Raw genomic sequence first — 23,465 nt, forward strand, 5'->3', positions numbered from 1 at the left:
CGGGGCGGGGTGGGGGGACATCCTGGGAGGTCAGCAGAAGGTGCAGGTGTGAGGATACCTCTGTGTCTTGATGCCGCTCTCGTGAAGGTTTAACGAACACTTGGTGGGTCATTGTGAGAAAGTTGGCTTCTTTGTTTGAGGTGAAACCAGAATCCTTCCCCTAGGATCTGGGTGTGAGGAGCTGAAGCCCGAGGAAGGAGGGAGCATTGGTGGCTGGTGCCAGTGAGCTGGGGGCCAGGGAGGACCATTTGGATGTTTCCTCTCTGCTGTAGGTACTTCGTGTCATACGCACTGGAAAAATGCTGTAACCAGCGACATGTGTTGTCTGTCTTAGAAGTCAGGTTGCTTATAAAGAACCTGCCTGTCAGTGGTTGCGGAACAGGCCCTGGTCTGGGCTCCGGTGGCTGCTGGGAGGGTCTGCTGCTCTGTGGGTATGGGCCGTTGGTGTCCACTGGGGTTTGTCAGCTTGGAGAGGACCTGGCCACCATGACCGTGGACCTGCCCAGGCCCCCTAGGACGGGCCATCCCAGCCAGAGGTCAGGCGCCCAGTGGGGAGGGTGAAGCACTGAGCCTGGAAACAGGTTCAGCTGAGATCTTATTCAACAGTCGCTAACTGCAGGGAAGGGCCAGTCACGTCCCTTGTGCTGCTCGGGTCAGGGGTGGGCGAGCAGCCTGCAGACCTCTGTTTGGTGAGGGCAGAGGCTCCTGGGGGGTTAGAGGCTCCTGGGGGAGGCGACACAGAGAAACATGAAATGTGCTAAAGACCCACGTTGGGACCCTCTGTCCTTCGCCAATTTCTAGGGGTCCTTCCCAGCTTCCAGGGTTGCATTCCAGTGGGCAGTGGTGGGATGGGGGCTGAGGCGACAGCAATAAACAGATGAACACCAAAATGCCAGGTGACAGTTGCTGACAGGAGCCTGACTGGGGGTGTGGCAGGGTGGCAGGTGGGGTGAATGCTGCGGGAGAACAGACAGCCCCTCCCAGGGGGGCAGCAGGGGACAGTGGGCCCCAGCAGGAGTGGGCTGGAGGAGGGTCAGACGGATGGAGGGACAGCTGGTGGACACAGTGCAGCTGGTGGGGAGTGGGGGGTGTGTGGACGGCAGGCCCAGCAGCCAGGGGGTAGGGGATTTGTTCTCGGTTCATTGGGGCCCCCAGCAGATGCCTGGCATGGTCACAGCCTTTGCTGGACAGGGAGGCCCCAGCTGACTCAGGTTGGCGGGGGACTCTAGTGAAGGTCGGGAAGGGGTGGGCTGGGTGGCAGCACTGGGCAGAGAGCAGCTTGGCTTGCAGGGGGGTGAGTGGGTGCATGTGTGGGATGCATGTGTGGGATGCATCTGTGGGTGTGTGCGGTTCACCCATGTGTGCGCGCACATGTGTGGTGCACACGTGTGGGGTACGTATGGGTACACGTGTGTGTGTGCGCGTGTGGGATGCACATGATGCACACACATGTGGGATGTATCTGTGGGCATGCGTGTGGTGCACACGCATGTGTGGAGGAGGAGGGAAGGTGGGAGGCAGGTGTGCAGTGCGCCAGCCCCCAGCCGCAGCTGAGTGCCGTGGGAGATGTGGGGAGGGCACGGTGCTAATCCTGCCTTGTGCTCCGAGCTGGAATGTGTGGGAACATGCCTGGGCCAGGAGGGTGGCCCAGGGCAGTTGTGTTTCACCAGGATTGGGTTTGGCCTGGCAGGAGCCTCTTATCTCAACCCTGTCTTCAGACACCACCTGTGACCCTGGTGGGGGGAGTCACAGGCTCTGGGGTCCAGGGCCTTGGGGGCGCCTGCACCAGCCATCCTCCTGCAGGTGAGGAGCCGGAGGCTGGGTGTGCGTGTCTGTGTTTGCACGCGTGTCTGCATGTGCACATGTGTCTGTGTGAACGGTAGCCTGTCCGAGGCTGATAGTTCGGGTCCCTGGAGCTGCCCTTTTGGACTTGGGGTCTGTCTCAGACCCCACCCTGCGACCTGGTGATGTGGGTACAAGGGTGTCTGAGACATTGTTTTCTTGCGTTTGACTTTTTAGAGTCAAAAACCTGTGCAAGTGGCAGAAGTTGTAAAGTGTTGCCTAGAGACTGGGGCTGGGGCTCCTGTCCTTGGGGGCGGGGTTGCAGGGTGAAGGGGGCCCTGGGGCTCCAGCGAGGGGCTGGGGAGGCAGTTGCTTGGGTGACCAGCCTCCAGCCGTGGATGGATCCCAGGCCTGGTCGGCATGACTGGGACCAGGGTGCTGTGTGCCCAGCTGGGCCCTGGTGGGTGAGCTCTCCTGTTCTAACCACAAGCCTCTGCTCTCCTCCCAACACTGTGGGGACATCAGGACCCATGATGCAACTGTCCCCGAGAGGACCATCTGTCATTGGCATTTATGCTGCGAAAGGACACGTGAGGCCAAGAGAACACGGGTGTGTGTGCTCAGAAGGGTAGTGTGAGAACCCAGTGCATGCTGGGCACGGCCTCCACAGCTCCCTGTTCAAGTGTAGACAGGATTGAAATGGGAGTGCAGAAGCCAGAGCCACATTCATGAACTGCTGGAGAGTCGTAAACTGATCAGGTTAATTTGTAACAGTCTCAAGATCTACCCTTTAATCACCTTTGCCCCAGACTTCCACATCTGCTGGGAGCAGCTTCAGCCCCTGCGCAGGTGCTCTAAGAAATCAGCACAGGTCAGTGTTTCTCCTGTTAATAGTAATAGTAAGACAGTCCACAGCAGGGGTGGTAGCTCCATGGAGCCACAGGGACTCAGGACTCTGACTCCTCAGTCCACAGCTTCTGTCCTCCTGGTTGTGACCTACTGGTCTCAAGAAGGCTGCTCCCCACCTTGCCATTTCATCTTCATTCCAGGTAGGAAGGAAGAGTGCATATCTGGGCCGTTTCCTTTTAAAGGGCTTTCCCCCAAGTTCCCCTCAGTGGCCTCCACCTCCCTCTTCCTGGCCAGACACGGGGTTCCCACTGGTCCCCTCTCCTTCCTGGCTGGGCCTGTGCCCGTGGACAGGATGTCTGTCCAGTTGGTACAGAAGCAGCTCCTTCTGCCACTTGGCAGAGCAGTCATTTTCCAGGAACTGTGTGTGTCCTTGACCCTTGGCCTGAATTTGGATCCTCTGTCCTCCCTCCTCACTGCTCTGCACGTGGGTGGCTCTTCACCGTGGACTTGCACTTCTTCTTTCAGTGTGGGGGCTGGTCAAGTCCCGGCTTCCAGTCTCTGAAAATAAGAAAAAGAAGGAGGCAGCCACGTCTCTGGCTCCTCTCCGCACTTGGGGCCAGGCCAGCAGCCGTGGCAGCAGTGCACTCTCCCCTGGGCCCTGCAGCGCCGTCCCAGACCACTCTCCTGGCTGCTTCTGCCTTCCTGGCTTGCACAGAGTCTGAGTCATGGGTGAAAAGCCCCCATCTCCAGGCACAGGCAAGAGGCAGGATCTTTTTTCCCATCCTCCTAGGAGCTCCTGCCTCGCCAACGGGGCGGGGCTGAGGGCAGGATAAAAGCCACCTCGTGGGACTTAAGGGCCTTTGGGACTTGTCCTGCAGGCTGGCGCCCAGAGCCCAGGTAAGGGTGGCTGGGAGCTGCTCCCCACAGGGCCTCTCTCCTTCCCTCTGGAAGAGGCTCCAAGTCCTCCTGGGGAGAGGGGACAGGAGGTCAGGGCCACGCATCTCAGGTCTCCAAGTCTGTACCCTCTGTGGGCTCACGTCTCCCTGAGCTCCAGCTGCAGGAGAGGGGGCTGGGTTAGTGGTCTATCCAGGGTCCCTCCCCGCCTCTGCTGGCCTCCAATTTTGAGAACTTGCTCCTCATTAATGTGCTGAAATTTTTCATGGTTTGTCTGTCTTCACCCTGAGCTTCAAAAGACAGGCAAGGACCAGGGACCCAGAGGTCTTGTGTTCACCCATCCTGTGTCTGCCTCCAGCGCACCACACTTGACCCTGCTTCCATCAGGCTGTCATGGCTGAGTGATTCCTGGGTCTGTAGTGTCTCCCAGTCAGGGTGATCAGAAGCTTTCATCTGCCACAAACATTACACAAGTAACCAAACGGCAGAGCTGACGGTCCAATGTGCGATGCCTCAGACCTTGAAAACTAAGTAGCCATGAGAGCTAAAAACACACAGACTTCAAAGACTTGGATGAAGGGGTAATACAAAACATCTCATTACTGCCTTCTTAATATTGATTGCCTGTTAAAATGATGACATTTTGACTGTACTGGGTTAAATAAAATACATCACTAAAGTGAATTTTACCTTTCACTTTTTAAATGCAGTTTAAGATCCCCCCAGGCTCATGGTATCACCCTGTGCCAGCTTGCTGGGGTGCCACCTCCCTGATTTGCCTGGGACAGACTCTGAGTCTGCAGGGGAGGGCGGGGTTGGAGTTGGGGGGGGCGGTGATTGGCTGTCACTTCTGCCTTTCTCCACAGCCATATCTTGGGGATTATGTCAGGTTAACATGCAAGGGCTGGAGGAAGCTGTTCTGAAGGGTGAGGGTGTGTTCATGCCCGTGGCAGAATCAGGGGTGTGAAGCAGGGAGATGCCAGAGGGTGGGTCCCTGCCCAGGGGCTATGATGTGGAGAGGATAAACCTGGACCAGTAAGTACTTAGGTGTGGTGGGTTTTGTGCTACAAAAGAAACACAGAGACAGTTGAGAGAAGCATTCTGGGTGGTCTCGCTGGTGGCTGAGTTTCCCTGGAGCTGACATTGGTCGGCTGGACCGGGCAGAGGTGAGTGTTGGGCAGGGCATCTTGTCATCTACCCCTGTGAACTCCCCCTGGCCTCAGCGCCCATGACTTCCTGATCTGATTGTTTCAAGGAGTGGTGAGCTCTTCCAGGTACCCGGCCTCTCTAGGTGCCAGCCGTGGGGAGGCCCAAGGCCTGGGCTGTGGAGGTGCCCCGGAGGCCTACACTCCTGGACGCACAAACAGCAGGAGCCCGCTTCGAGGTCAGGGTCACTGGAGAAGTCTGACGCTGAGCACGTGAAGTGTTTGTTGGGAGTCAGAGCTTTCTCCTGATGGAGCTGGTTCTGTGAGCCAGCTTGCAAAGTCTAGAAAACATGCCTTGTGTCTGGGTGCTCAGGGCAGGACGAGACTGTAGCTCCCATCACGACGAGACAAGACACTGTGAAGCGAGAACGGTTGTTCACTAGGGGCTTACGAATGGCAGCCCGTTTTCCTGCCTGGTGTGGAACCGGGGGAGGTCAAAGTGACAGCCGTGTCACTGATCTGTTGAATGTGACTTAGGTGTCCTACAAAGCCGGACTTCCTGATTCTAAGCCCCAGACTTGCCCACCACCCATGGGCGACTGCAGCCCCCCACTGTAGGGCAGGGCCACCCCAGGACACTCAGGCTGGGCAGGCCTGAGGACGGGCAGTCTGCAGGTCGGGGCAGGAAGGAGAGGCTGACACCAAGACCACTCGTGCTCAGAGGACGGGGGTGGGAGCAGCCGGAGGCCTGGCATGTTTTCCCAGTGGTCAGAAAATGCAAGTTCAACTGCACAGGGCCCCAGAGCCTGACCAGTAGATCAGGAGACACCAGGGTGGCCCCACAGTTAGGGCATCCAGGTGGGAACCGGAGGGCTCCTATCTGAGCCCCAGAAACTGGGGAGGGGGTAGTTAGCTTTGTGGGCTCTTGATAGCATGTGTGTGCCCATTGGAGAAGACGTCTTTTGATCACAGATGGGCAGGAAGGTCCCTGAGAGAAGGCTCCTAGTAGTCTGGCGTCCCAGGCAGGGACGAGCCTGCTCATTGGTGTCCCTCCACCCGCTGTGCCCTAGGTGGTGGCAGGGACGGTTCATCCACAGCCTGGAGGCTAGCACATGGTGTGGTGCAGGAGGCGGGGTCATGCCCTCGGAACTGTGGAAGCCTGTGCTTTCCCAGGAGGAGCGGGCGGTCTGGCTGTGTTCACACGCCCCCGGTGAAGGATGAGGCTCCACTGTTGCCACACTTGGTCGGCCCGTGAGAGTCAGCCCGGCAGGGGGGATGCAGGCCAGCTCGCCATCACACCGTCACCCGCAGGGCTCCGGGACGAGGGCAGTAAACTGAGCCTGGGACAGCCTGCGGGGCTTAAACAGGAGCGGATTCGGGCCAGAGACAGGCAGGTGCCCCAGCAGTGGGGTGCCTCAGGCTCTCCAGACGCCAGGGCTGGGAAGAACGCTAAAAGTCACAGGAGTGCACGGACGTCCTGGGCACACTGGCAGCTGAGCGAGTGTGGGCCAGGCTCTGCGGCCAGTGTGACCGCAGCCCGCGGGGATACCCAGTCCCACCGAGGGCCCACATCTCGCAGAGACCAGGTTCTGAGCGCACAGAAGTGTGTGTTCGAAGGTGGTTTCTCTTGTCCCATTAGACACCCTCTTGGAAGGCACGTGTCAAGTGATTAAAGCACTGTCCACAACTGGGCTGAGTGGAAACTGCTACGGCTTTTTTGAGGACTAAGATGGCAGTACCTTTTAAAATATCAAGTCTGTTTACGCTTTGATCAGCCTTTTTTTCTGGGGACTCTATCTAACCGAAATACTCAACAAGGGCTCTAGGATCCATGTAAGGAGGCTCAATGTAGCATCGCTTGTAAAGGAGAAACGTCGGAAGTGACCCAAGTGTCCTCAGAAGGAGAAGGGTGATGTGGTTACCACATCTGTACAATGAAACACCCTGCAGCTGACTTTACCAGACTGAACGCAGTGACGCTGACACCAGCGGTACTGGGCCCTGGGCTGCCCACCCCCACCCCACCCCTGCCACCTCCCCGGTCGAAGTGCTTTGCAAGAGTCGCTCGAAACCTGGTGACTTAGAAACTGCCACTGTATAGATGAGGACACGGAGGCCCAGGGAGCCACGTGCACTTCTCAGGGGCACGCAGCGCAGTGGTGCCAAGACCAGGTTTGATCCCAGATGGTGCTGTCCGCGGTCCCCACTGCTTTTGAAGAGGAGAGGTTTGTACTGACCCGAGAGTCTCCCGCTACCATGCTCAGGCCACTCAGGCTGCTGCCACAGACTCCTCTAGCCTGGGGGCGGACACAAGCAGGCCTTCATTTCTCACAGTTCTAGAGGCTGGAAGCTCAAGATCAAGGTGCTGGAAGGTTTGGTGTCTGGTGAGAACCCACTTCCTGGTTCCCTCCCCACTGGGTTTCCAGCCCCTGGTGCTGCCCGGGGAGGTGGGAGGTCCAGGTCCAGCCTGGCACCCTCCTCCTCTTCCTATGAGACGCTGCTCTGCCCTGGGGTGGGCATCCTGCCACGAGGAGCAGTGCGTCTGTGTGGTGCCGTCGCATTCTTGCTCTGCTTCGCTCAGCACACGCAGGGGTGAGCAAGCCCTGCCCAGCTGCTGCCCTGAATGGATGTAAACTATTCGGTCACTCGAGCAGGTCCTTGGTGTAGACACCTGGCTTCTTCCTGTGCCCCAACATCTGTAAGTATCACAGGAAGAGCCTTGATGCTCACGGTGTCGTGGCTTTCACAGCCTCTCAGGTCTGTTTTCTTGCATCAGGAGATCACGAAGACCAGAGTGAGGGTCGTGTACATGCCCGCCTGGGAATGGCTGCAGTGTACATGTGGCAGTCACTTAGCTGAAGGTTAGAAATGTTAACAGCAGGTTTAGTTGAAATGGTTAGGAACAAAGCAAGCTGATTCATATGAGTTTTTAAAAATCACGATAATTGTTCAAACAGATTTCATGATTGAAACTATATTTTGTTTAAAAATTGCCTTCATCCTAGGAGCTTTCTTTGTGGGTGAGTGTCCAGTGGGTGGTACTAGTTCCTGGAAACCAAGAGTTTCACTAAGAGGGGTGTGCATATGTGTTTCAAGTCCATGCAGAATACTGGGCTGCTTAAAGTTATCTCCTAATGAACCAAAGTTGTCCACATGCCAGTTTCCTTTTTTCCTATGCTGTCATCTTGCTTCAAGGACCAGCAGGTAGTTCTACAGGTGCTTCCAAGCACTGGACTCTTAAGTGCCTCTTGAAGGCCTGACAAATAGTCCCCTCGAAAAATAAGTGTGTTCTCATTGTCTGAATGCCTGAGGTGGCCAGGGGCTGCCAGAGAGCCTGGTCCCAAGTCTTTGGAAGGCTTTGCAGGTGGATCCCATGTTATCCTGGGCCACCTACCACGCTTGCCTCTCTGCCCGTGTTCACTGATCAGCCTGTACAGACACCGCTGGGTCACTGCCGCTGTGCAGACGGCACTGCTGGAGGTCCCAGGAGGCAGGAGGTGGAGGTCCCGGGCTCCTCCGAGGCCCTGGAGACCTGGCCGTGGGTTTTCCTGGGCTTGCGCCTCAGGCTGTTTACTCGTGTTTGGTTTGCATAGTAACTTGTGTCCTCCAAGGGCCCCGTGTGGTTTGGAAGGGCGTGGTGTCAGCTGGTCCCCAAGAGCACTGGCCTCCTTCCTGGGGCCTCCGCCACCGCCGGCTCGTTTACCCGGGAGCTTTTCACGTGTGGGGATTATTTTTGTTATTTACGTATTTATTCATGTATTTAAAGCTGTGGGAGGGCGGATCGGGTTGAAGAGTGAAACACAAAACCTCCAGGTGTGCGGGTGGGAGGTGGCACCCGCCACGGTGCCGCCCTGTGTGTGCGGGTGGGAGGTGGCCCGCCACGGTGCCGCCCTGTGTGTGCGGGTGGGAGGTGGCCCGCCACGGTGCCGCCCTGTGTGTGTGGGTGGGAGGTGGCCTGCCACGGTGCCACCCTGTGTGTCCGAGGCCGGTTCCCAGCAGAACGTGGCCCTGGGCCCTCCGGGCACGCAGACTGGAGCTGGTGAGAGCATCCTCTCTGGGGATGCTGGGGCTGCAGACGCCACCCCTCCCTGCTTCCTCCGGGACCCGTGGAGAAGGCCCTAGAAACTCACGCCCTTTCCAGTTTCGTGCTGCAGGAAAGCACCAGGAGCTCCGTGTCTAAGCGGTCAGCGGGGAGGTCGCCCTGGGCGGAATATAGGGTGCGGGTTAGGGGACCCTGTGAGGAGGGGAGCCCAGAGAGGCCTTCGGGCCAGGGAGTCGTGGGTGAGCACTTCTGGCAACGCGTCCCTTGTTGAGGGTGCTCCCCCAGCTCTGGCGCTGAGCTCACTGGATAAACAGGCTGCTGTTTATAAACAGCCAGGCCTCCCCAGCGGGCGGGCGGCCTCTCCTCAACCCGTTAACCCAATAAATGCAGCCAGTCAGTGAGCAAGAGGCCCTCCTGGGGCAGAGGTGTCCGGACAGCTGAGAACTGGAGGCAGGGCAGAGAACCCGGAGCGCCTCTCCTCTGAGACCAACGCCTGTTGCTGCCCATTGCCCTGAGCACAGGGCACCAGGGTTGACAGTGTCTTTGGGGAACCAGGGTAGAGGGTGGTGGGCTGAGATTTCATAAGTGTCTGAGGCGTGGAGCTGTGTGGACCAGCTCCAGGACACCCGGCCCCTGGGGACTGCTGGACAGGCCAAGCTCAGCTCCTCTCTGGGCATCTGGAGTACAGCCAGCAGCTGGGGACAGCGACCGGCTCAGAGGCTGCGTTAGCCAAACTGATTTCCAATCCTGGCTCTGCCAGTAGCATGGAGCCCTGGGACAGTGTTCTGTGGAGTCTGCAGCAGCATGCTGGTCCTTCAGTGAGTAATGCCTGTACAGGGCCCGGCACTTAGCATGACGCCCCCACCACTGCGTGTCTCCATGTGTCCACTTTCCACTTGACTCTTGGCTCCTAGTTTCCAGGGTGGAAGCTCGTGGGCTTGTGGATGCCGGGGAAGGGGCCTAACTCTCACAAGGGTTCTGTCTCACCTCCTGCCTCATGGGCCCTGTGGCCATCCTCAGGGGCCGCTGCCAGACCCTGGGTGTTCAGGGACACTACCTCCCCCAGCTGCCCACCCACCCTCCGAGCTTGGCTCCAGCCCTGTGACTGCGGCAGGAGGCTGGGGACAGGACAGGACTTGGGAATGTCTCCAAGGCCTGGAATCGAAGGTGACCCTTGGGATGCTGGCAGCGGTGATTTGGGGGGCCATGGCCTGATTTGTGCTTCAGATGCATGGTTAGTTCTGGCTGCATGTGGAGAGGCCTGGGGAGCCTTTCTGGAGCAGGGCAGAACCAATTGAGGCTCAGAAGGTCCTTACAAATAGCTTTTTAAATGAGAACAGGCTTTAGGGCAAAGGTCAAATCCAGGTGCTGCTGGTCAAGGGTCAAGGCAGGGCTGTCTGTGCCCTTCCTGGAGGTCTGAGGGAGACCTCAGCTCAGTGATGGGTCACAATCACACAAGCAGATGCACCAGGGGCCCTGCCGGATGCTGGGGGCTTGCTCTGTAGCCGTAGGTCAGTGCACAGCTCTGGGGGAGGGGCTGGGTCATTCCTCATCAGGAGGGCAGAGGCTGTGTCCTCTCCTGAGCTCCAAGTGTTTCCCAAGGAGCCAGCCTCCCAGGTCAGCAGTTCCTCTGCCTTGGTGGGGATTAAGGGCTGGAAAGCCTTAGCCAGTGGGGATGGTGCTGGGCAAAGCTTGCAGCCCCGCCCATGTGCTCAGCGGACAAGTGATGACCGCTTTCTCCCCTGAAGCTCCTTGGGCCAGGAGCCCGAGGCTGGACTGGCAGAATGATGTGTCTAGAAGGAGCCGTACAGTAGCCCGTCCAGAGGCACAGGACAGCCGCCTTGGTTCACATGGGGCTGTCCACACCCTGAAGCCTCACGGTGGAGCTCAGACTGATCAGGCTTCTCCAGCTGTGTATTTACCAAGCAGGACACAGGGCTGCGAGGGGGCCAGGCTGGCAGCCAGAGCGGCTAGGACAATAGCCGGTTCAGGAGACGGTCTTTTATGCTGAGTGCTGCAAAGATGTGGAAAGCGATGACTGTCCTTCCACCCCAACACAGCGTGAAGAGCCCTCTGGAAACCCCTCTTCCGTGCCTCGTGTGCCTGTGTCTGTGCAGGCCCTGTGTTGCAGGGCCACCTCTGTCCCTGGGTCATCCTGTCTCACCTTGGCCGCTCACAGCAGGTTCAGACGTCCCAGACTGGGGAGGCTTCAGGGTCAGAAGACAGGCCCCCACATTTGCTTGTGCAGGGGTCAGGTTCATTCTGCACCTCTCCCAAGGATAAGAGGGGCATCTTCCCCCATGGTTCTTTACAGGGACCTGTGCCCACAGCAGCGCTGGAGCAGCCGTGCCCACCTGGTACCCAGGTTTGACACTGGGCAGTGCGTGTGGTCTCTGGGCCCTGCCTGGAGTTCAGGACTCGGCCCCACACAGAGGACATCAGCCCGAGGGCCACGCTTGACCGGCTAGCTCACCGCAAAACCCGCCCCAGGCTGCGTAGGGGGCTGTCAGGCCACTGGGGTTCCTGCGTGTGCCCTCCATCCACAGTCCAGATGGGGGGCTGGATGGGGCCCGCTGACCTGTCTCCTGGCCGAGCCCCGTGACACCACCTGCTTACCGTGGCTCCAGGTTGCAAGCCGCTTACTGGATTAATGGGCTCCCACAAAGCCCCCGCGGTGGCCGAGGAGAGGCCCGAGTTTTCTATGCAGCTCCAGTTTGTCTCTGAGTTGGCCTCTGAGACCCGCAGGCTGTTGTGGACGGCGGGACCCAGAAGCTGGGTCTTTGCTGGGCAGATGGTCCCGGTGGCCGCAGCCCGACAGACCCCGGCAGAGCGGTCCTGGCCGTGATCCCTCCAGTTAACCTTGGGTTGGAGGCTGACCCACACCGGCCACCAGGCTCCTCTCACCAACTCTCAAGAAGGACCCGAAGATGCTGGCCAGCTACTCGGCCTGCCTATTCTGGGGCGTCTGCACCACCCTGCTGGCCATGGCTCTGGCCTACTACTTCTACTGGTGAGCATGGCTGGTGCCCGGGCTGAGCTGTCAGGGCGGGGGACGGGGGGCCACACTTACTTCTGCTTTTGTTGTGGCTCTGCACGCTCTGTTCTCCAGGCTGACAAGCGGTCCCTTGCGGCAAAGGGAAGGTTGGCAGAGTGTCTCCCTGAGGTGGGAGCTATGCACACGTAGTCTGTAAATTAAGTGGGAAAACCATGGTTTCCATCAAAGGGATGGCACTTGTTGTGGCCATAAATGTTGAGCTGGTTTATGGCGGATCCCCTACATCCTGGGCACAGCTGCAGCGGGCGTGCCCTCCAGTTCTTTTGGTGAACACAGGGAGGTTCTGGGTGCCCTCTTCCAGTCTGGCCCCTCACAAGGCTGGGGGCCTGGGGGCTCCGAGCCCCGTTTCCGTCTGTAGAGATAGGACACACTGATGTCCCGTCCCTGCAGGCGATGACCTCATAGTACACAGGGCTGATGGTAATGGCACCTCCGGGGGGAAGCAACCCACACAGGACAGCACTCGCCTGATGGGAGCTGTCAGGGCAGCCGTGTGGAAGGCCAGACCCTAGATCCAGAGCTAACTTTACGTGCTAGATCTGAGAACGGGGTAACACCCCATGGAGAGACGTTGCCCCTCTGAAGGTTCCATCCCGGGTTGGTTTCCTCAGGACACCCTTAGTCTGGTTTGGAATTGAGTTTCCTGGTCTGGAAGCTCCCTTTCCTGTAGATCGATTAGTGCTGCTTCTGTTTCTGAGGAGAAGGGGCTGGGCCTGAGGCCAGGTAGGCGTGACCCCAGCCCTCCAGGCCACCGCCCTCCCCTCCCAAACTTAGGGTGAATTCATGCATGGAAGTGTTTGCACTCGGAGCTTCTGCAGACAGAGCTGGTGCTGTTTACAGGTGAGGATTACATGGAACCAAAAGATAAACACATTAGTGCAGGGAGGAATTAGCCCTAATTCCTCATTAGACTTGTGTCCCTTATTAAATGGGTTTCTGGCCTCTTTGAGGGTGAGTAGCAGCAGTCGCTGGTCTTTATCACAGACTCCAGGACACTTGAGGGTGAAGAACCACAGCACAGGTGTGTAGTACCACTGCCCAGGGAGCCTCCGTGTGGGCCGTCCTTGTGCCCCAGGGGTGGAGTGGGGGTGTCTGTCACCCCCGTGGTGGTCGGTGGTGAGTCCAGGTAGGGACGGGCCAGCCAATGCGGGCTCTGAGGCTGCAGGCCTGCTGGGCATGGGACCGGGCTGGGGGTGGGGGTTGGTGGCCGCCCTGGTCAGAGGCTACATGGGCAGGGGAGGAGTGGGCTGCCTTCTAGTCTGGTTTGTCCTCCAACCTGCCCTCCTCTGACGCTTCTCCTGGCCACCGAAACGTCGCTTGATCCATAAATAGGCAGAGACACTGTTCCAGGAACATTCATGAAGCAGCAGCGGTCTGACCAGAGAGTCTGACAGCCCCCAGTGAGTCCCTGAGGCTCAGAACTGGGAGGGATGTCAAGGGTTTCCTTCTCTGGGGCTGTGGAACCACCCTCCCTGGTCAGTACTGGGTGGGAGCACCGCCTTTTCCTTGTCTGTTCTCCCCAGTGACCCTGCATCCTGTTCCGGGCGGGCACTGGCTCAGGCCCCCTGCAGAAGGGCGACTGGGGCCCAGAGCTCACTGTTCAGACAGACACAGCTCAGCTGTGTGTCAGAGGGTGTTGGGGAGGGGGTCCCGCTCGGGAGAGGGCCCTTCACCTTTGTGGGTGGGTGCGATCTCCAAGGACAGGGTGCGGCCTCCATGCTTGTCTTGGACGCCTCCTGGGAACAGCACAGGGAGTCCAGCTGGAGACGCTACCCTGGCGGGACCTGGGTGGTGCAGTCACAGCAGGCCCTGACACATCCCAGCACCCAGGACAGAGGCCTCGCTTCCTCTCATCCTCTCCATGGGCTGGGACTCTGGTCGTAGCAGGCTCCGACTCAAGCTGGGTGTGAACCTATCACTGACAAGGGTGCTGGATGTGGCCAACATGGTCTGGGGGAGAAGGGGCCCCCGCCTGGCGAGGGGGCCCCTTTATGAGGGGAGTCTGGTCTGGCAGCGCAGTGCAGTCATGGGAAGTGCTACATGGAACCTCTGACTGGGGAGTGAGGTTGGGGACTGTCACCACATCTGGGCTCCGTGGCCAGGATGGAACCTGCTTTTCTCAGGAAGCCTTGCTTCAGACCCAGGGGTAAGATCCCAGGACCCCACTACAATGTATAAGAAAATGCTGGGTCGGCCTGATGAATCCATTTAGACTGTGTCCCACTGCCCAGGAGTGGGTCACGCAGGGGACACTGCGGGAACAGGGAGGCTCTGGTGGAGGCAGAGGCGGGGGCAACCTCGTTGTCTTCGGAGGAAAATAGGAAGACTATGTTGCCCTTCTCTCGTATTGAAAATATTTTGTGAGTTCCTTAACCTTACTGCGAAAACTGTTTGATCCATCAGCTCAGGAATTTTCCTCATTTTTAAAGAAAAAAGTTCCTGCCACTGAGAAATACCCTAAGAGGAGAAAGACATTTTAGCATTTTGTGTGTAGCATATGCAGACTCACAGTGGTTGCCCTGGCGGAATTCTCACTTTTTGTGCTCAGTCCCACAATCCCACTGGTCCCGTCTGGGCAGGTGTAGTTGGAAGCCTCCTAAACCTGGCTTGGTGGTAAGTTTCCCTCCTTGCCATCTTAGTTGAAGTGTGGTTATCGCTCTGGGCTTTTGGGATGTTTCAGGGAGGAAAAACCCTAGCACCAAAAACCTTGTTTGAACTTATAAAAGAAGTTGTTTTTCATGTTGGTGATTTATAACCATGTCAAATAATCAGATTCCAACCATACTCTTAGAAATGAAATGTGTAAATAATAATGAAAACCCCACTAATGTAGAGTGAAAAGACCCTGATGCAGAGAAAGATTGAAGGCAAAAGGAGAAGTAACTGGCCAGACCATTTCTTCCCTGCCCAGCTCCTCAGAGTGCATATCAGTTGCCTTCCAGAGGGAGTGTGGCACTGAGACTTTCCCAAAGTAATGTGACAGTGAGACCCTGTTGTACAAGCCGTTTCTTGGGATTAGCAGTTGAAGTATGCGGTTTTACAAATGCTCAAAATGATTCAAATATCTGCTGTTTGTAGGGAAAATAGCACCTTTGTTTGCTCACCTGGGAACCTGAATACCCTTTAAAACTTGGCTGACAAAGGATCTTTCAGATCTCAGCTATTTATAGGCATGAGAGGGACCCTTCTCAACCCTCAGAGCCTCCATATGCTACTGGGCTAAAGGTTGCCTTATTCTCATCTTCAGACCAGAAACTGACATTCAAAATGACCATTTCATGTGCCAAGGCCACAGACAGGGGAGACAGGGGGCAAGAGTCCAGTGTCAGGAGCCCCGGGCCCAGCACACTGGCCCAGCACAGGCTCCTCCTTTTTGGTGGAAAAAACCTAAGCAGGTGTATGGGGTCCTGGGCGCTGAGGGTGGACACTGAGACACTGATGGGATTGAAACTTTCTTCAGGTCCTTTTTGCCTGACAAAGTGCCAAGAGGATCTGTTTTTCATCTTTAAAGATGTTATCATTTCATTATTGTTCAGTCATATCCGACTCTTTTCGACCCCAATAGTCAATGTTAATTTATGCACTGAGATGTCTTTACTTTTTATGATGATAAGAATAGCAACGTGCACTGGTTTAAAAGAAATCAAGCAGCAGAAATGGCTGAAAGGACAGGTGGTTCTCCAGCGGCCTCCCGGCAGCTCTGCTGCTCAGAAGAGGAGCCCCGAGACTGAGTCCTGGGGCTTACTCTGCAGTTTGCGCGTGCCTCTGTTTCGTCACCTAAATTTCATTCAGTTCTCCCACAGATTTCCACTGAGTACCCGCCGTGTCCCAGGCACTGTTTGAGACTTCTGGTTCTCAGTGTGTAAGACAGATCACGCCCCACTCTCAGCAGCGGGACCTGTCCAGTCCTTGCTGCGAGTGATGAGGGGTTTAGTCAGCTTACACGCCTTCTGTCTTCTGTCCTTCGCTGTCACTAAGTTTTGTTAGTTATACTGTTATTTTTAGTTATTTTACTGGCCCCTTAAAACTTTAATATACTCAACTTACGACTTTTTGTTGGATCAACTTAGAAATCTCTTATGTAAAATCTCCATTATGTAAAAAATTTGGGTTTAGGATGTTCATATTCTGTTGTATAATTGCAATTAAATTCTCCATGTTTCTTTTATGGGTTGATTATAAATATTGAAGGTCCAGAAATAGAATTCACAGTAAAATTTTAAAAAGTTTTTGTTCCTGCAAGTGCCACAAAGGAGAAACTAGAAATCTAAGCCATTAAATCTTTGCCGCTTGGAGGAGGAAGTTTTAGGTACCTCGTGAAGTGATTGTGGGAAATCGTGCCCCCTGTTAATTTGATTTACATTTGGGTCACAGTTGCCTTGCACAGCATTTTTTATTACTTGAAAATCTTAATTGCTTTTTTTTTTTTTTTTTTGAGAAAAGAAACATTCCTTCTTCAATATCCAAAACTTCTAGCTCCTTAATTGTATTCTTTGTTGAATAAATTCTGTTTTCTTCTTGAAAGATTTCCTATGTTAATTTTGACCAATTTCTTTCCAGGCCATCTATAAAGGTGTTATCCTGGCATTTGTTTTTATTGCATAACTGGTCTGTTTTTTCTTTTTCTTAAAAAAAGGAACCTTCATTAGATTCCTTCTTGTTTTGCTGGACTACATCCTCAAGTAATCTTTTCACAAAGGATGAGTAGAAGTTAAGTTTTCTGAAACCTTGCCTGTCATGAGGTTGCCATAATCTTTGTCTTCATTCTTTGTATGAGTCAGCATCCCACTAGAAAACAAATGTGTGAAGCCAAGATTAGTAAAGGGGGGGTGTTTACAAAAGTGTAGGCAGAGATTAAGGAAAGCAATAAGGAGGTTAAAAATAGCTTGAGTTAACAAGTTCTTGCAAATAGTGTGACTTTTTTCAGCCTTTTCTGTGTGTGTGCAGTGGGTGGGGGAGTAAATGGTCCAGGGGACAATAGGAGGAGAATCATGGAATTAAATTTTGCTGTTCTTGGTCCTAGGGTTCAAATTCTGTGAAATTTGTAAAGTGACCACATTTTGGATTGTGCTTAAGCTTCAAATCCTAGAGGAAACACCTGTTGTGTTTCACGGCTATTGACCTAAATAAAGGTTTCAACCTGAAAGCACTCAGGAAGAGAATGCTACTGGCAGAGAACATGCTTAATATGAAAATAAAGTATCTGTAGTACGAATGCATTAGTATTTCTTGGTTTAGTCAATAGACCCATCCTTGGTCTATATGTTACAATTTAGAAAAATCTGTGGACTAGGAGTGAGAGAGTCATGCAGGAAAGAAGAAAGAGCAACTCAGGATAATCATTCCTGGTCCTTTTCCCAAAGGGAACAGGACAGAGTGTGGGGCCGTTCACAAGAGGTGGGGAGCGTTCCAACCCCGGCAGTGCCAAATGCAGAGGGCTTGGGGTTTCTATGCTGACCAGAAGAGGCTAAAAATTCGTAAGCAATTTGACATTATAAATGTTGTGAAATCATTGCCACTGTAATAGAGATCACTTAATAGATTAAATTAATCCTTAGTGAGTCTTTGCCATTTCATGGATTTAATTTTCTTTTCTTGCACTCAGTTCATTTTTCTGTTTTGCTACTTGGTCTTTATGTCAAGTAGAGCATCGTGTCCTGAACGTAGGTGGTCTGTGACATCGTCTCTTAGGATACAGAAACAGTGACTGTCCACAGCAGGTGCTTCGTAAGCATCTATTGAAAAAGGAGAAAAGTCCAGCTCTAGAAAGAGCTAGAGAGGTCATCACGTGGCCTCTTGTTCAGGCGTCAGTGTTAACTCTGTCACTGCTGGACAGATCTGTACTGCCCACCAGACTCCCTGGGCACTCTTTCCACAGCTGTATTAACAGTCAACCCAGGAAATGCTTGTCTAGCATGCCTTTTAAGTGTAAGTAGGTGTTGTTGTATCGCGCATCTTTGGGAGCAGATGTTGCTCACATAGTGGGGCTGTCAGTAGGAGACATGGCTGTACCTTCACCTGCTGGATTTGTCGTCAGTCCCTGTGCCGTTTCCACTGAGTGCTGGGTGCTGGGTGGGGACAGGGCAGTCAGGCTGCTGCCTCTGGTTTGCCCTGACGTTTAGGGAAGGACGTTATGGAACAAGGTCTGCCCTGGAGGCAGCGCCTCCCTCAGCCCCTGACCTGTCCTCCCTAAGCAGGATGATCTTAAAGGGATCACAGAAAGAGCTTGGTTCCCCCAAAAGAACAGAAAGCAAGGCCTGTTCCTCAGACACAGCCCTGCTCTTTCTGGAGTGCCCAGCAAGCCTCTAATGGCATCTCATCCAAGGTCTCGGAGTCTCCTTCCCCCCAAGGATGCGCCTTTCATGGGCACCAGTGCCGTAGACCCATCCTTGGACACTGCTGTCGATCTTGCAGGCTACAGAGAGGCATCCTTAGGGGTAAACTGGAGACCAAAGGGGTGTGGTGTTAACCTAGGTGGATTTGAGGAAAACGAGGAAGACAAAGCCAGCAGAGGTGGGACGCCCCCCCCACCCTTAAAATCTCATCAGACTCCACAAGCATTTCATATCTTACTGGAAAAGCTGACTTCAGGGTGAGAAGCTTGTTGTAGGGGTGCAGCAAGGAGGGGATGGCCATCAGTTCTCAGTACCTGCCCCCCCAACACGCACACACAGGAGAGATCTCCCCAGCATCCAGCATCCCCAGGCTTCCCCTGGGCAGCCACTTGTCACCGGATCATCCCAGTGGGGCTGCTGTCCTTGAAACTCCAACCCCAGTGATGCAGTGGGATGGAGCTGCCCTGGGGGCGGGTAGTGTGCTACGGCCTTGAAGGCAGCATGTCCACCCCGACCCACACTTCTCTTACCATTTTCCAGTCAGGCTACTGGTAGGAAAGAGAGGAGCAGCACACTGCTTGCCCTCTGGGGTCCTAACATCCCAGGGTGGCACCTTGGCTCTGCACCAGACCAGGAGGCACCTCAGGGCACCAGCCCCCACGGGAAGTAGGTGTGCAGTGTTCATGGCAGTCTCCGTTTCACTTTCTACCTAACGTTTCACGGGTGTGATTATGTCCTTTGAAGCATGTGTATATCTGAGATGCTCTGAGTTGGTGTTCAGGCAGGAAACTCAAGTAAGAGGCAGCTGCTGCGTGACGGGTGGCCCTCCTCCTCTGATTTGGGGTGAGTCTGGCCTTTTCCAAACCATCCTGAATCTGGGCTGCCCGGGAACCCAGGAGTGGGCTCTTCCACTGCCCTGGACAGAGGCCCAGATGGACATTTGAAACCCATTGAGTTTACCCCTTGGAGTCACGGTGTGTCTTTAATGGGAAACGTGACAGGATTTTTTATCTTTGTAAATGACCTTGTTCATCTTTTGAGGTTTGTGTTCTGCTTGCTAAAAATCTCTTGTTAATGACCTGCAGACTCTAGAGTGTGTAGGAGAAGCTTTCCCAGGCTTGCTGCATGGGGTTCGCTGGGGGTCATGGAGGAAAAGTCTGCAGGAGGGGAGACCTTCCCACACTGCCCAGCTGAGCTGCCTTTGCTGACCAACTCCTCACATGTCTGCCCTGGGGGCTGGGTCTCAGTCCTGCCCCTGCCAGGCACCCACCTCGCTCCACATTTCTTGTTAATTGGTTGTCCTATAACCCCACATCTCTGATGGGGTCAAGAAAAGTCATGAATTTGCACTTTGTCTGGCATTATCTCGTGGCAGGGTGGGAGTGATGAGCTCTCTGCATTCCTAAGGGGACACCAAGACTCCGAGAGATATAACTTTTTAAATTATGAAATATATTGTCCATGTAGAAAAGTGAATTAACAACCAGTTCATTGAATAATGGGCTTCCTTTGTGGCTCAGCTGGTAAAGAATTGCCTGCAATGTGGGAGACCTGGGTTTGATCCCTGGGTTGGGAAGATCCCCTGGAGAAGGGAAAGGCTATCCACTCCAGTATTCTGGCCTGGAGAATTCCATGGACTGTACAGTACATGGGGTTGCAATAATTATAAAGCAAACACCTGTTTCTCTAAGAATAAAACATCATTACTAAAGGGCAGACCATTGTCACAAAGTGACATCCAAGTGGCTTCGCCTCTTTCGTGCATGTGCGTGTCCACGTGTGTGTCTGTGCAGGTGGACAGCTGCCTTGGTGTGCGGGGCACCTGCAGTGTCCTCAGGCCCAGAGGTTTGTCACAGGCCTATTGTGCAGTCATCAAGCTGGGAGCTCTTCACCTCCCTCCCACCTCCTGCCCCAAAAGTCACCACTACCCAGACCAGTAAGACCATCAGGACACCCTAGGAAAGACGGTCGATTCTGGAGCTCAAAGAGTAGGGTAGGTGGGGTGTAGGGGGCCTGGAGGTCCCCCTCAGGCCTCTGTCCCTGGGCATCTGTCCCAGCCCCTCTCCTCAGCCAGCTACCCCACTTCCTGCCTGGGGGCACTGTTTCCACAGTGGAAGCCCCCCGGGGACATGACAGCACTCCCCCCGCCCACCTGGTCCTTGGGGTGCGGTTTGCAGGCCCTTCTTCTAGGGCCTGGCAGGAGCTTCTGGCCTCCTTCAGCGGTGGCCCAGGGGCACAGCGACCCTTTAGTCCATGTGGCTCCTCTGGCCTGTGGTCAGGAGGGATGCTGGCTGTGCAGGGTGCCTGCCTCCATCTTGGGCAGCCAGAGTTGTCTGTCCAGCCTTCACCAGCTGCAGTGATGCCCCACACATCTCCCACAGGGCTGCAGACATGACAGTTCCCTCTTCCTGCATCCCAAGCCCTCTTCCTCCAGCCTGCACAGGCCCTCCGCAGCCAGCAGCACCCGCCCATCCAGAGTGTGGCAGGGTGTTGAGAGTCTCCGATGAGACTGTCAGGTGAAGGGCTTCATCGGCTGTCCCATAACGTTGTTCTTTCAGGAAGCTTTTCCTGAGGTGGCTCGTGATGACATGTGAGTGGCGCAAGCTTCAGGAGTCATGCTGCCGCACGTCACACACGTACGTGATAAACACGGCGTCCCCTAGTCAGCCTTGCTGGAGTGCCGTGTGTGGTATGCCAGGCCTGCGTGCACAGCAGGAGCGGACGTGGTGAGGGTGCGCCCACAGGGGTTCGGGTCACCGGAATGCCCACTGAACTGCTTGTGACTTGTGTCCCCTCTGCCTCTTGAAATGGCGGCTGCTAGTGGAGTCTCAGCTGCTCACCAATGCCACTGCCCGCAGCAGAGGTCCTTCCTCCTCACGTGGATCCCTTCATGCTCCTGAGATGGCCCCATGCCCATCCCTGGAGCAGTCGCTCAAACTGGGGGTGAGGTTACCTTTATGGCTTAGATCTGGGGCTGGCAGTCCCCTCCTGGGCCCAAGGATGGGCGCTGCTGCCACGGCAGAGCTCTCGGGTGGGGGAGGATTGTTACGGAAGCCTGAAGGAGCCATTCAGTATATCCTTTCGTGGTACTTTTCTTACCCCTTTGGTTGAGAGATACAGAACACCAAGAGTCTCGTGAGCCCAGTGATGGTTTTAGGTTAACTTTGTATCCTCTTTATTGTACATGCAGTAGAAATACAAGTTTGCCTAAAGGCAAAGTGCAAAGGAAAGTCTGCCGTGTGAGATGTCATGTGAGACATGTCCTGCGTCATCTGCTTAGTTGGTAGCAACACTCAGGACACTCGACTGTCTGGTCTCCCCCTGGCAACTGCAGGGTCGCCTGGCCCAGCTGCCTAGGGCTCCAGGAGGCCCCTCCTTGTTAGCCGACTGCCCACCAGGCTGTTGGTCTGTGTCATTGGCCTGATGTCTGGTCACAGGCCAGGAACACACCCTGAAGAGCAGAGGCTCCGTCATACGTGATGGTACCTTGAGGCCGTTCCAGGTTCTTTTTCATGGTTGTTTGGTTTTCTTTGCTGTTTGTTTTCCCATGTGGACCATAGAGTCAGCATTTCCAGTTCCAGGGGTGAGGGAGAGAGGACCTCTTGGTGTTTCATTTAGGGTTCGATTACATCTGTAAATTAACTTAGAAAGCATGGCTTATGTGTTATTTATGTGTTACTATCTAACAAACCACCTCAAAAAGTCATGATTGAAAACAACCACCATTTTCTTATCTCGCAATTCTGTGGGCCAGCGCTCTGGGCTATGCCCAGGAGCGCGGTCTGCTGCTGGTCTCACCTGGGGTCTCGGGTAGCTGCAGTCAGCTGGCAGCCTGCCTGGGGCTGTGGGTCCATCTTTGCTCCCTGGGGGCCCACCTTCCAGCTGGCCAGATGAAGTCTCTTCCCCTGGTGCCTGGAGGGTGCAGGGAAGCTGCAAGGCCTCTGAAGGCCCAGGCTCAGGATGGGATGTCACCCCATTCTGTTTAGGGGTGAGCTTTGCAGCCAGCCCAGGCTCCAGGGGCCAGGGAGCAGACCCCCACATCTTGATGGGGGAGCAGTGCTGGTTTACTGGGTGTGAGCACAGGGGGCACTGTTGCCCTACTGCACGGCATCTTCCCATTTGGTTAGTTGTGCTTTCGTCTCCTTCTGGTCCTAAGGTTTACGTGTATGAGCTCTGTTTATTTCTTCTGAAGTTTGTGAGTAGGTATTTTCATTTTTTTTTTCCATCTTTTTTTATCGCAGAGGTACCCAGGGCCTTCTCCACTGTGTCTTCTGTCTTTGCGTGTTCACCTGGAGGTGTGCCCACTGGCCGTGCTTGCTGGCAGCCTGGACGTACAGCAGGGCTCTGTGTCTTTCTGGTCACTGAGCACTTGTTGCCACCCGTCTTGCTTTAGAGGGAATCCCTGGTACTGAAATTCCAATTTTATTCCTTTTTGCTAGAGAGGAACTACAGAGCAGCCCAAAGAGACATGTATTGAAGATGGCAGAGCTCCCAACAGCCTGGGCCCCAGATGACCACAGGGGGTGGAGCTGCCAGGCTCCCTGAGCCCTAGATGACCACTGGGGTGGAGCTGCCATGCTACCTAGGCCCTGGATGATCACAGGAGGTAGAGCTGCCAGGCTCCCTGGGCCCCAAATGACCTCAGCGGGTGGAGCTGCCAGGCTGCCTGGGCCCCAGATGACCTTGGGGGGAGGAGCTGCCAGGCTCCCTGGGCCCTGGATGACCACAGAGTTGGAGCTGCCGGGCTGCATCTTCAGTGCATGGCTTCCTAGGTTGCTCCATTGTCCCAAATGACCATCTGGGACCAGTGGCCTGAAATCTGTTAAGTCAGAAATAAACAAACTTCTGTACTGGGCCTCTTCATCACTTCAGTTATAGCAGGTTATTGCGGAGAAGGCAATGGCACCCCACTCCAGTACTCTTGCCTGGAAAATCCCATGGACCGAGGAGCCTGGTGCGCTGCAGTCCATGGGGTCACTAGAGTCAGACAGGACTGAGCGATTTCACTTTCACTTTTCACTTTCATGCATTGGAGAAGGAAATGGCAACCCACTCCAGTGTTCTTGCCTGGAGAATCCCAGGGATGGAGGAGCCTAGTGGGCTGCCATCTATGGGGTCGCACAGAGTCGGACACGACTGAAGCGACTTAGCAGCAGCAGCAGCAGCAGGTTATTGAACACTATTATCAGTAGAACATTGACTTCAGGCACCGTATTGGTTTTATTCCTTTCAACGTGACCGTAACCACTTATTGGTTCCAGCAGCGCTTTGGTTACAGTGGGTTCTCTCGAGTCTACACAGCATACACCTTCTACCTGCAGACACTGCTGGTTTCACTCTCCTTTTCAGTTCTTAGGTGTCTT

At 55.0% G+C, this 23,465-nt stretch overlaps 1 protein-coding gene across 4 annotated transcripts in view; it reads left to right on the forward strand.

Annotated features, from left to right (window-relative positions):
* The window catches only part of AGPAT3 (1-acylglycerol-3-phosphate O-acyltransferase 3), an 89,053-nt gene that overhangs the window by 34,798 nt on the left and 30,790 nt on the right, over positions 1-23,465 (forward strand). The window contains exons 1-2 of one of the 4 annotated variants that reach the window (XM_061422953.1): positions 19,999-20,095; positions 20,661-20,738. The exons of 1 other annotated variant lie outside the window; for it this stretch is intronic. The gene's annotated coding sequence lies outside the window, so the exon portion shown is untranslated. Of the gene's footprint in view, positions 1-19,998; positions 20,100-20,660; positions 20,739-23,465 lie in introns of those variants that run through there. 2 more of the 4 variants (XM_061422971.1, XM_061422962.1) reach the window with 2 other exon arrangements.

This window comes from Bos javanicus, chromosome 1 (assembly GCF_032452875.1).
Source record: "Bos javanicus breed banteng chromosome 1, ARS-OSU_banteng_1.0, whole genome shotgun sequence".
Lineage (NCBI taxonomy): Eukaryota > Metazoa > Chordata > Mammalia > Artiodactyla > Bovidae > Bos > Bos javanicus.